This window comes from Garra rufa, chromosome 19 (genome assembly GCF_049309525.1).
Source record: "Garra rufa chromosome 19, GarRuf1.0, whole genome shotgun sequence".
NCBI classification, from domain to species: Eukaryota; Metazoa; Chordata; class Actinopteri; order Cypriniformes; family Cyprinidae; genus Garra; species Garra rufa.
Window position 1 is genome coordinate 36,522,107 of NC_133379.1, and position 14,903 is coordinate 36,537,009.

Consider the following 14,903-nt stretch of genomic DNA (forward strand, 5'->3'; position numbering starts at 1 on the left):
ATTAACTAATGTTAACAAGATTTTAATAATGCATTAGTAAATGTTGAAATTAACATTAACAAAGATTAATAAATGCTGTATAAGTGCAGTTCATTATTAGTTCATGTTAACTAATGTGGTTAACTAATGTTAACTAGTGAACCTTATTGTAAAGTGTTACCAATTAAATTAATCAAAAACAGTTCTGAGTGAATATGTGAATTAATACAGTGTATAAACCACAATACAATATCATCAAAGTGTCAAATAAAATGACATTTCATCACTGTTTATGAGGGTGATTTATAGGCAACTCGAATTAAATTTAGTTATGTTGAGAAAACCTCCTAATGAATTACTAATAGTGAAACTACTTGATTTTGATGATTTACTGATGTCTAATGTTGTCAAATAGCTGGCCACTGTGATGATGCAATCCACGTTGAATAAAAAGTGTGTAATGAAACAGCAGATTTTGCTACATCACTGATTTTTATTTTATTATTATTTTTTTACCTCAAATTATACTGCATGTGATTTAGTATTAATATGAATTTCTGTGTGGATAATCTTGCATTTTCTCTGAGTAAAAATTCAACAAATTCATTCATAAATCAAACCCAGCTCAAAATGTAAAGTGCTTAACCTTAGTTATAAGTAGTTTCAGATCATATATCTGTGCTGATCTATGTGTGTGTCTTGGCCATAAACAGAAACGAGATCTTGTGAAAATAGCTAAAGTGAAAAAGAAAGTTCTAAGGTCATTTAAGTAGAACTAAATGGCACCATCTCAAACGATTACATTAAAATGTTATTCTATTGAACTATAATATATTGTAATATGCACCGTAATGCAAAATATGAATGATTTATTATGTGCTTAAATCATTTAATGATCTTTGACATTATTCCCTGTTCTTGGTTTAGCATTAGAAACATTAAAGCCGTCTGTCCACAAGATGGCGCGGCAAGCTTGTTTATTTTTCCGTTTTTTGTTTTTTAAGCTTTATCTGTATAGCTGAAAATATAAATCTTCCAAACATTTATAAGAGTTTTGCCAAAATGCAGAAAGCTGATCTTTCAAATAAACTGACAAAATCTGAAATGCATTCACATCACATTGAATCATATTTTACATTTAACATTTACTACTATACTTCTTGTGATATTTTTGACCATTCACCTGCCCAAATTGTTTTAATTTCTATAATTCGTACATTATATAGCCTATATTTTCAAGCTTTCTATCCACCTTATACTTCAATGCGTAAATAAGCCTATGGGCGAGACTTCTGGGCCCGTATTCATAATAAATGCAGAGTTGCTCCTATAGTGACAAAATTCTAAGATAATTCTTAGAAATGTAGGCGTTTCCTCTTAAAATTAAAGATCCTAGTAAAGAAAAAAGTAATTCAAAAAGCATCTTAACCCTTAAAAGAAGTCTTAAGGTCCAAAATTGTTAGGAGTACGGACCACAACTTTTAAAAGGTGTAAGAGTTTCTTTAGCAGTGGAGAAAATTGACAAAACATGAGGAAGGCAAAGAAATATTTTGCACACAATGCATGACAGTGAGTTAACAAGATGCCACACATGAGATAATGTTTGTGACCGATTTTATTAGAGACATGATAACATCTTTGACATAGTGCAGAAATGCCATAGTACAAGAAATGGAAGTAATCACTACATTTATTACATGAACATATTTTGCAACTGGAAACAATGTAACTATGCAGCAGTGATGATTTTGATCTGTTTACAACCTTCTATAAGCAAAGAGATCACACAAACAATTACGGCAATTCAGAACCTTAATGTGTTGTTCATTTCCTATCAAATACATTAAATACAACATTAACAGCGTGGTAAATAAAAAACTAAATCAGGAGCTTTCTGAGAGGATTCTTAGAAGCTTTAAGAATGTGGCCCTGGTTCATTAGATGCTATGGGGAAATAACGAGAAGAATAACAACGTGTAGTAAATGGTAAAACTGTTTGCACTACAAACCAGTGTGTTCATAATTAAGATAATACAGTGCATTAAAATAATATGCTAAGACCCACCAGTTTGCACTATTAAGTAGCAGAACAAGCTGTTTTGTACAGCTACAAATGTGACCCTGGACCACAAAACCAGTCATAAGGTTAAATTTGACAAAACTGAGATGTATGTATCATATGAAAGTTCTAAATAAGTAATAAATAAGCTTTCTATTGATATATGGTTTGTTAGGATAGGACAATATTTGGCCGAGATACATCTATTTGAAAATCTGGAATCTGAGGGGGCAAAAAAATCTAAATACTGAGAAAATCACCTTTAAAGTTGTCCAAATTAAGTTCTTAACAATGCATATTACTAATCAAAAATTACATTTTTATATATTTATAGTAGGAATTTTGCAAAAAATCTTCATGGAACATGATCTTTACTCAATTTCCTAATGATTTTTGGCATAAAAGAAAAATCAATAATTTTGACCCATGCAATGTATTTTTGGCTATTGCTACAAATATACCCCAGCGACTTAAGACTGGTTTTGTGGTCCAGGGTCACAAATAGCTGGATGCGGACGAGGCTGGAAACCAGACCCATAAAATCTACAAATGACTGTGCCCACTGGAAAAATAAGGTGGATTGACTAGATATGTAGAGGGTTTGCACTTATGTAATATTGGTGATACTCGGATGTAAACAACAGCATGGATTGCTTGGTTAATGTACTGCTGAATATGTTGTTTTGCTAATTTATGTCGTGTAAACCATGGAAAATAGTGTGGAAGTTGCTAAATCATATAGAGATGGTCTTAGTGCACCAATATTTTGACAAACTAAAGTTAGGTGGTAAAGATACATACAAGCAGTTTTAATTAAAATATTAGCCTAATATTTCACCTACCTGACTGGAAATGATAAAACAAACATGAATGTTGTCAAGATTATTGCTCTGGAAATCCTGGTTCAGTTTCGCCTACCACAAATGCCTTTTGTTTTCAGTTTTTTGCACTCTTCTAGATTTGTTAAAACTTTTGGCAGTCTATAGTACTCCAAATGTTTTTCCCGGTCTGACTGATTAGCACAACCCAAAACTATTTGAATAATTAAATCACACGTTTATTCTGAACATCCTTTTTATTTTAAGAAGTAAAACATTAAACATTTTGTATATATGACTTTTTTTTTACAGCATGACAGGCTGTGTTAATTGTAGAATTTTATTTCATAAAATGTCACATCAGAATGACAAAGCAAAAATCATATCAACACACCAGAGATGCATAGTACAGAGAAAGTACAAGCTCTATATTCAGAAAAGTGTGTCTCATTGTAGGATGTGAAGAGCTGCTGGATTCAGTGCAGCAGGATGAACAGCAGAGAACAGCAGAGGAACAGGAAGCTCTGAGTGACGCTCTTAGCACTGTTACACAGGTTCCCCTGACAGCATGAGGCATCTTTAACCGATGCTTGAGCATCACAAATGGATTTAGAGACACAGCCTTTTACTGTTGACTTGCCCCCAACACCCCCTGATGGAAATAAAGAAAAGGTTAGTCTAAGCTGGAAACTAGTAAATATGATCTGCATCAGATCCCAAACATTAGAGAGATAAAAATAAAGATTTTTTTCTTTTCTAGATTTTCACCTGTTGATGTAAAGCAGCGGTCTTCATCCCCTGAACAGCTCAGTATGTTTGAGCAGCTCTTCTCATCACAAGAGTAACATTTCTTTCCATTGGGGACATTAGAGGGATCTACAGGATGAAAAAAGGTATTGTTTTATTTTCTGTCCAAAATATAACTCTGTTAGCTGCTCTTCAGTCAGTTTCCAACTTACAAGCTGCACCCTGCATTGCATTTCCAAATGTCCTTTGGAAGTAAAATGCATGTTGACCTTGAAGATTTTTTTGCATACATGTATGGTCAGTGGAGGACAATACCTGGAGCGTCTTGGTCGTTACACAGGTCTGCGTTACAGCACGAAAAAGATGTCTTTCCTATGCCGAGGTTCATGGATCCAGTTGTGCAGTCAGCAGCACAAAGTTTAGTCTTCACTTTAGCACTGATGTCACCTGAAATCAAGAATGATTCAGGAGAGACCATTTCAGCACATTGGAAATACTGATTCAATTTGAATGCAAATTATCTTGTTAGAATAACAATCTGAGAGAAGCAAACTCAAAAGCCGAAATCTAAATTTTAATCATACATTTTGAGGAAATCAGAAGTTATATTTCAAGTGAAGCCAATACACTCTTAAAAATAAAGTGCTTCACAATGCCATAGAAGAGCCTTTTTGTCTAAATGGTTCCATACAGATCCTTTAACATCTGAAGAATCGTTCTCTTTCACAAAAAGGTTCTTTGTGGCAAATTAGGTTCTTCAGATTATAAAAAGATTAGCAAGAAATGATTCTTTAAAGAGCCTTTGACTGAATGGTTCTTTGTGGAACCAAAAATGGTTCTTGTATATGGCATTCTTCACTTGAAGAACCTTTTGAACCTTTATTTTTAAGAGTGTATGTGACCCTGGACAACAAAACCAGTCACAAAACCTGAAAGCTGTATAAATAAGGTTTACATTTGTTAGTATACACTGTTAAAATGTAACAGTTGGATCAACTTAAAAAAAAATACTCCAATTGGTAACACCTAAAAAGTTTTTTCAACTTAATTTTTTACATTTTTATCAACTTAATTTGAATTTACAAATTTTTTAAAGGTAAGTGGTTGCAATCAATTTATTTGAGCTGCATTTTTAAGTAAAAAAATTGTGAAAGTTAGGCAACTAATTTTGCTTATTTAAATGTAGCTAAAATAACTTACCCTAAAAAAAAAGTGAATTCAATTAAAAAAAAATTTCAGTGTAGAAAATTACTTGGCCGAGATACAACTATTTAAAAAATCTGGAATCTGAGGGTGCTAAAAAAAAATCTAAATATTGAGAAAATCGCCTTTAAAGTTGTCCAAATGAACTTCTTGCTATGAATAGTACTAATGATAAATTAAGTTTTCATATATTTATGGTAGGAAATTTACAAAATATTTTCATGGAACATGATCTTTACATAAAATCAATAATTTTGACCACTGCTACAAATGTGCAACTTAAGACCGGTTTGTGGTCCAGGGTCACATATAACAGTGAATTTCAATTCACTGTTATAATTTTGTACTTACCAACTTGCGTCACTGTTGTCAAACTCATGCACTTGGATGATCCACTAGGACATGTTTTTACATTTTGATTCGCACAAGAACCGGTCAAACCCATACACTCATAACAGCTGAAAGAGTGTCCTTTAGTAATAAAACAGAGATATGCATTAATAATCTGTATTTGTACTCAATAACATTACAAACACTATTTGTCTTTGTACCTGCAGTGAAAAGAGCGAACAGAAGAAAAACTGAGATTTGCAAATCCATCTTTGTTCAGGAGGTGAATGAAATGACGTGACTGTTTCAGCGCTCACCTTATAGCTTTGCAAAGGGGAGGATCTTTATGAGAAAATGTACGTCTAACAGAAGTGGACATTATTAGGAAATAAAACTTTAGCTTACATCATTTACTTACCAGTTAATTATAAAGGGAGGTTTAAGGAATGAATGTACGTCTAATAAAACCAAGCATCTTAAAGAGTTTGTCCTTACAATGAAAGCCGTGTGGCCCCAACATTATTTAAAATATCTTTTTATGTTCTGCAGAAGAAGATTTAGGAATGATGTCTATATCAGTATTGTACATCGTCGTTGTCTGCAAACAAAGCAGGAAAGATTTTGTAAATCCAGCACCAGAAATATACAGATAATGTGACATTAGATCTAAAAAGTCACTATACTGTGAGATCTAGACTCAAAGAACCAGAAATACATATGATATTGTATGTGAAGTCAAACCAATTAAAAACGATCTTCACAGTTTTATATTCATTTTAGATTAAAAAAAGCTTCCAGACTCAAGGAAACATTCAGTATCACATTTAAACTCAGATTCTCCACATTCATTAAAGCTTTTGCAATGCAAACATGGACATGTAAATGTGTTGTAAATGTGCATTGCTAAGTAGGGAAAATATTCATGATTTTTTTTTTTTGTAAGTCTTTACAGGGAGAGTTTAAATAAATATTGTAAATCTAAATTGTGGTCAGTAAAAACACTGGAGAGCTTTTCTTTGAGCATTTGTCAGTTAAATAAAGGTTAAAGAAAATTAACGGATCTCAAATTCTAGATCTGCTTTGTTTTGTTTTGTGTTTCCCCAAGTTTTTTTTTTTAAGAAAACCTGTCTTGATGACATTTTTTGAAACAAATATGAACTATTTCAGTACAAAACGTAACCTGTTTTTTCCACTGTTGGTTGTCAATATGTATATATTAATTAAATAATTACATTTATAAATAATGCAATGAAAATAAAACATTATTGTTATTGTTTTCTGCTACAAAAATCCACTCGTATCCTTATGAAAAACTATTGGTTTGCAGATACATATATATATTATACATCAAAATAGAAAGGAGGAGTTTAGTTCTTTGAGTGTATCCACATTCTATTTTTTCAAATCCTTGTAAGGTTTCAAAATGAATCCTTATGTCAAGTGGGAGATATTGGGCATCCTTTTTGACCATTTACAGTCTTACATATAACACTTACTAAGTAATATTAATAGATTTAGCATGATAAACTCTAACATCACTATCCACTTTATTTTGCAACGCTATTGAATTTCTTTTTCTAAAGTTAACTATTTTCAGTCATACACTCTTAAAAATAAAGATGCTACACATGCCATGGAAGAACCTTTTTTTCTAAATTGATTCTATAAAGAAGTTCTATAACATCTGAAGAACCTTTCTGTTTCACAGAAGGGTCTTTGTGGTGAAAGAATGCTCTTTAATTTATAAAAAGGTAAGAATGAGATGGTTCTTTAAAGACTGAATGGTTCTTTGTGGAACCAAAAATGGTTCTTCTATGGCACTGCTGTGAAGAACCTTTTAAAGCACCTTTATTTTTAAGAGTGTACTGCAGTCGAAACAATTAAACTTAAAACTTAACAGTTTTGTCTATTCATTTAACATGAAAAAGCTTCCATACATTTAGTACCTCATTGAAACTCACTTTCTCCATGCTCGTTTAAACTTTTGCAATGCAAACATGAACATGTAAATGTGTTGTAAATATGTATTGTTAGGGAAAAACATTCATGACGTTTCTTGTAAGTCTCTCAGAGAGAGCATTTAAATATTGTAAATTATTTTTCAACATCTACGTTATCTTGTTAAGTTGTGTTTCTAAATTTGTTGTGATGCAGTGTACACCATTCACATGACACAGATTTATTTGTGGATTAAATTACAGATAAAAAAGTATCTGTACATATTTGTGAATTGTGCTGTATATAAACATACAAAACAACAAATATAGATGTGCATTTATAATGTATGCATTTGTAGGAGCCTTTGTAGGAGTCTTATGAAATATTATAAATTAATGTGTTACTTTAACTTTTTTTATATTAAAATTTGTTCACTGTGGAATGACTTAGAAGTGTCTGTTTTTACTGTCCTTTTATGTTAAGTAGCCTACTGACATTGACAAACAGTTTAAGAAAACATTTAAGGCCAAGTGCACCGTTTAAGCAAACAATTCAAGCTTGAAAAGCTTTACAGTGTCCTCACTGACCAACTTAATTGTATTTTGTAAATATAAACAAATTTGATGGATCCAGCTCAAAAAACAAACAAACAAACAAACAAACAAAAAAGTTGAATACAAATCAAAACAAAAGTGAAAAGATTGTCCCAACTTTTTAAAATGTTTTGCAGCCATCAAAATCACAATTTGTTAATATTTGCAAAATGCAAAAAAGTTGGTCAGTGAAAACACTAGAGAGATTTTCTTCAAACATTTGTCAGTTAAAGAAAGGTTATAGAAAATTGATAATCACAAATTCTAGATTTTTTTGTTTTTCCCTAACTTTTCTGGAAATGGGGTTGTATAAAAACCTTTGTTTTGATGGCACTATTTCAGTACAAAATGTAGGCCAAATTAGGCTTTTTACACTGTTGCTTATCAATACGCATATTAATTTAATAAATAAAATTATGAAATAAAGTAATGAAAATAACACATTATTGCGTATTGCTTTCTGCTACAAAAAGTTCAACAGTATCTAAAACTATTGATTTGCATCAACAGCTATGAGTAGCCTAGTAAACACCTTATTTTGCCACACAGATGTAGGCCTACGCTATTTTCTGCGAATGTGTGAAACTTCTGATTCGTCGCTAATAACTGGAAGAATAACAAATGGTGTTTATATGATTGTAATAATAAAATAGTGTAATATTATAACATACCAATTGGCAATATCAACCAGCATAACAGAATGCTTATTTAAACAGGAAAATAACTCGAAGAAAAAGTGAACCACGGCCACTATTTAATTGTCATCTCAATCCCGACAATATACTCAAGTAAAAAAAAAAAAAGCACTGACAAAAAAATTCTAAATGTATCCTGATATTTTGACAAAAATAAAAAAGCCCCATATAGGTTTAAGTACCACTTCATTGTTGTTTTTGTTTTGGTCATTTCTGGGTGAAATAATTCATTTTTTCTGAGGTCAAATCTAGGTATTAATAAATCAGACATGGGACTTTTAACAAAAGTCATGTACAGTCATTGTACAAGGGAATTTGAAATGGGAGTATGAAATATCCTCCACAAGCGACAAAACTTAGTCGGGTCAAATTTCAAAAGTAAGAAACAAACTTGAATGCTTATTTAAAACAGCTTTAGACTAGGGACTTTTTAAAAAATGAGTTTTAGCAAATTTTTAGTAGTTTTATAACATCTGATCGAATTTTCAGCAGCTGCCCTAGCAAAACCCTTTTTTTTCTGGGGAATTTAAGAAACCAAAACCGAAACAAGAGCGTCTTAGGAAGGTCAAAAGAAAATTCTATGCTCATTTGTCGCCATCTAGAGTTGATTCTATAAATATAAACGCTGGTATCTACCTTATTTTTGCGTATAAGCGGGCGCGGCGAATTGTAAATTTTACGCGTCTGGCTTCCGGTCTTCGCTTCCAGCTATATTTTTCTGTAAAAAACAGCTCGTTTTGCTGCTTAATATTGCAAATTGCTGTGTTTTGCAATATTATTTTAATGTATTATTTTAATTATGAACACACTGGTTTATAATGCATACGGTTTTATAGTTTACTGAACGTTGTTATTCTTATTATTTCTCTATAGTGGCTGATGAACCGGAAATTTCGCCGATAAGCTTAGTCTGCGTTAAATTTTAAAAGATTTTTTGAAATTCACACAAAGGGAAATTCAAGGATAAGGTGGATAGAGACACTGCCAAACAATTAGTTATTAAAAAGTCATTAGGCCTTTATTCTGTAGGCCTAAAATATTTTAATACAGTTTTATTATTTTGCATGTAATTTATTGGATTGACTGAATTCAGAAACTGATTTGACACTGTAACCTTCAGGACTTTGAACAACAGCATGATCTCAGAGACATAAATTTAAATTTCTCTTTAGAGGACAAAGCTGAAGGGACGATTTAGCAATTTAGGGCATAGTAGGTGTGAACAAAGGTTGTAAATCAACTGGATCAATCTCACTAAATTATTGCATTCTTTGCAGACCATAAAGAAAATTGAAGCCGTCTGTCCACAAGATGGCGTTGCAAGCTTGTTTTTTTTTTATTCTGACAAGCATCTGCAGCTGTCAGTATTCACGTGCTCCTGCCAAAATTACATTTCATCATTGTTTATGACGGTGCATTGCAGAGAAGATTGCAAATACCTTTTAATACAGTAAACATTTCAAAAATTTAAAAGAGTTTTGCCAAAATTTCTGAAATAAACGGATCTAAAATGCATTCACATTTCACTTTATTATATTTCACTTTTAACCTATCACAATGCACAATGCGTTTTTTTTACTATCCACCTGTCTAAAATATTTAAATTCCATCCTAATTACAAATTTTTTAGCCAACCCACTATATGCAAATATGTCACATAATCATAACATCACACCTTTCAAAATATTAATGAAATATTTATGTAGCCTATAAACAATTTTCAGCACTCAAAAGGCAACATGGGATGCCACGAGAAATAAAAACTTGTTAAATAACAGCTCTCATTGTTTTGAACAGGCTCGCCATCTGCCCAGCGAGTGAATTATCATCACTTATCGATTTTTTTCCGATTCTTCCCCGTTCTACGGCGTGCGCGCTCCCGCCAGTGCAGCTGTCACCGGGGCAGAGAGGCGCGCGGCCGAGCTCTGCGACTGTCTCTCAGAGAAAAGCGCATTTGAACATCATGCTTCTGCAGCTCCGTGCCATTTTGAGGAAACGCGGGTGCAGAATAGCTTTTTAGGCGCCTTTCTCATATTAGGAAGAAAGAGAGAAAGAGAGAGAGTCAGTGCGAGAAACCTCCGGAGACACACACCCACCCCCCACACAAACACACACACACACACACACACACACACACACACACACACACACACGCACAAGAGCGCGTTCACTCGCGCAGAAGCCGAAGAGTGAGAGACACGGACGCTGTTCCGCTGCTGTGGTTTGGAGTACAAACACGCGTCCGAACGCACGAATCGTGGATTATTACGCGAAGAACGCGCGGACACCATGAGCTGGGGAACCGAGCTATGGGTGAGTTTGTACCGCGCACAACGGGGGTCGATTATCACGGCCACGGGCTCTGATAACGGGTTCACGGGCACTGTGCGCTTTGGGAACGCCAGTGCATGTGAACAGCAACTGCATCTCATACTGGAAATATTTATAACGTATATGTATATAAAGAGTGTCTGTTCATGCATATATATCACATATATAATGCACACCAAGAACTGCATCTAAATGCAGAATTTATATATGCACATGTATGCTGTATATTTTTATATTTTACATTTGTAGATATGTATTCTAGACTATGTCTAAATATATATATTTTTTAATTAAAGTGCATATATGCATTGCAGAGCCCAGTACACACACTTGTGCTGTGATATCAATGCAGATGTTTAGATGGGTTATTTGTGTTCTTGTGTAGATGATGAACCATTTTGGCCTCATGACAGAGATTTTCATCCTCTTCAGCCTGCTGTTGCTTGTTGTCACTGTGGTGCCTGTCCATCTCTAGGGCCTGTTGTACTTGTCCATGCACCTCGGGGTATTTTTAGTCCGTAGCGGTTGTGGTGCGGAAATGTCAGCCACACTACCTTGTGTGTTGTGGTCCAATGCAATGCAAATGTAGGCACGAGAAGCAGATTCTGTGACAAATTATTTTGAGATGAGAGATTAAAGCAGGTTGCCCAAAGCTAAGGGCAAGTAAGATGTCAAAACCAGCACAATCTACTTTTTCAAGTTTCAAGTTTTAAGTGATATAATAGTTTGCATTTATGGTTTGGTCAGTTATCCGGATGCGCAGATAAATTGGCGATACTCAGATGTAAACAACAGCATGGATTGCACGGTTAATATACTATTAAATACGTTGTTCTGCTAATTTATGCTGTCTAAACCATGGAAAACAGTGTGGAAGCTGCTAAATCATATAGAGAATGACTTAGTAAGCAGAAAATGGCGCAATAGTTTAACAAACTAAAGTTAAAGATACGTACGAGCAGTATTAAATTAGATAATAGCCTAATATAATACCTACCTGACTGGAAATGATAAGAACAAACAGGTATGTTGTCAACATTCTTGACCTGGAAATCCTGGTTCAGTTTTGCCAACCACAAACGCCTTTTGTTCCTCAGATAATTTTTCCCCTGTTCTCCTTTTTTTATTATAGCTTTTGGTGGTCTTTACATTCTAAATGTTTTTCCAGGTCTGACCAACTAGAACAACCCAAAACATGACAATAATTGACCATCTGCAGCAGAAACAATCAGCAAAATATGCAAGTTTTTTCAGTGTCATTGTTTATATTCAGTGACGCCAATATGGCTGATTGATAACACGCTGTGAAAACACTCGGACAATACAGAAATGTTTGTATTGAATATTAGTGGTTTAGAAACCTGTAGATAAAGGTATTTGTTTCTAGTCTGATTTAATGTCTGATTTAAGTCTTTTTGCAGGTCAGGCAGTTGTGACCCGTGATGCCCCATTGATCGCTAACTGAATCCTCACAGTCTTTGTTTATATTGATCAGCTTTTATATACGCACAAGCAGTATTAATTAAAATATTAGCCTAATATTTCACCTAATTCACTGTAAATGATAAGAACAAACATGAATGTTGTCAAGATCCTTGACGTGGAAATCCTGGTTCAGTTTGGCCAACCACCAACGTCTTGTTTCTCAGACAGTTTTTCCACTCTTCTCCTTTTTTTATTACAACTTTTGGTGGTCTATAGTATTCCAAATGTTTTTCCAGGTCTGACCGAGTAGCACAACCTAAAACATGACAATAATTGACCATCTTCAGCAGAAGTTATCAACAAAATATGTGAGTTTTGTTCGGTTCAGTGGCATTGTTTACATTCAGTGCCGCCAATATGGCTGATTGTATTGAATATTAGTAATTTAGGAGCATGTAGATAAGGATGTTTGTTTCAAGAGTCTAATTTAATGGGCTTTTTGCAGGTCAGGCTGGAGAGACCCCTGATGCCAGGGGTCCGATTGATCGCTAACTGAATCCTCACAGTCTTTGTTTGTATTGATCAGCTTTTATAGACTGCATGACAGTGGCTCAGTGACCTGCGCTGGAGCTGCGTAATGCGATTGTTGTGTATTTCACTGTGCTTCTATACTTATTCACAGAATTAGAAATCTAGTACTAGAGTCTGATAAAAACACTAAAGGTTGAGCATTACAGTAATTGTGCAACGGATTGGGAAGGTGAACTGTGGCTCATCCCTAAAATTGAGAGTCAGATTTATAATTCAGTTTTGATGTTTATCTAGAGTCTGCAATTTAACGTTGGTGGTAAGAACATGTTGCATACTGGAAATATAGCAGTGCGTTTACTATCTGACTAGTGCATGACTCACACACACACACACACACACACACACACACACACACACACTGGTTTACATGTTTTATGGGGACATTCCATAGGCGTAATGGTTTTCATACTGTACAAACCGTATTTTCTATCGCCCTAACCCTACCCTATACCTAAACCTAGCCCTCACAGGAGATTGTGCAAACTTTTACTTCATCAAAAAAACTCATTGTGCATGATTTATAAGCCTGTTTCCTCATGGGGACCTGAGAAATGTCCCCACAAGGTCAAAATTTACTGGTATTCCTATCCTTGTGGGGACATTTGGTCCCCACAACGTGATGAATACCAGGTACACACACACACACACACACACACACACACACACACACACACACACACACACACACACACACACACACACACACACACACACAGCCAAGTAACCAAAGAGGCCAAAACCATGCGTCACAACCGTAAGCTGCCGTCTGCCATGTTGTGGATGCCCACTGGCAACAAACCAACACAAACAAGTAAACACAAACCTGCAGGATGTTCGCAGGTAATCTCATGCAAGCTCTACTCTTTAATTTTACTAGGTCTCGTTTAATGTATTTTCTCTTTTCAGCAAACTAAACCTAATTGTTAAACCTCAGGAAACATGTGATGACCCTTTCTAAAAAATCAGCACAATTTTAAAAGCGACATCCTATGCTGTGCAAGAAGAGACAAGCTGAATGGTACTTTTACGACTACTGCTATATAAATATGACAGAAAATAGGACGAGTAGCATGCACCTTATGCCAAATTTGGCTAATGTGTATGTGCATTTATTGTGCATGTGACTATGTATAAAATAGCATGCAAATTATACTTATCTCTGATATCTACAGTATATAGGAAGTGTGCTGGGCAGGGTACAGTATGCACTTTTTATTAATATACATGAGGCCAGAGTTGTTATTAGAAGTCATTTTTAGTAACTGAAAAAAGCTATAAATATTAGATTAAAAAAAAACTAAACTTAAAAACTAAACTTAAAGACTCAAGCAAATTAGTAATGTTGTCTGTTTCTATAAAATAAGCTCACATCTTTTCACACAAAATTCACACAGTTCAAAAAACTTGTACTTTTTAGTCTTATTTCAGTTAATGTCATAAAACTACTGAGCTAAACCAATAGTGGTACTGACAATGTTGTGTAAACGGCTGAAGACGTGAAAAGAGGAACAGATTAACCAAATCAATTAATTTATGCTGGATCCGCTAAAGAGCCATTCATTTTTCAAAACTCCAAATCAATTAAACCAAAATGACTCACTATTTCAAAGCACTCCAATCTAATCGTGTATCACAAATTATTTGATTCAGATTGGGACAGGTTCGTGAATCATTTGAATGATTCAAATCAGAAGCAGTATCAGATCCCTTAAGAAAATTAACTGTGGTTTTACTATAGTAAAAATGCAGTATACTTTTTAATACTTTGCATAAAACTTTATTTTAGCCTTTTTGTTTTATTGGTACTGGTATGTTTTTATTTATCTAATTATTTTTTTTTTTAGAATTTGAAAGAGAAGACATTGTTTGATAAGCAAGATCTCTGTTTGAAGTGCTTGAAAATAAAAAAAAAGTAGTGCTTGAAAAGTCCTTTTAAAAGTCCTGGAATAGCATTTTACAATTTCTGTTTGAACCCTGTAAAAAAAAAAAAATATATATATATATATATATAAATAAAATAATAATAATGAAGTTATATTCAAAAACAAAAACGGATCAAACTGACAAAAACACAACAAAATGTGCAGTATATGCTGCACAGAATACTAATATATATATATATATATATATATATATATATATATATATATATATATATATATATATATATATATATAAATATATATATATATAT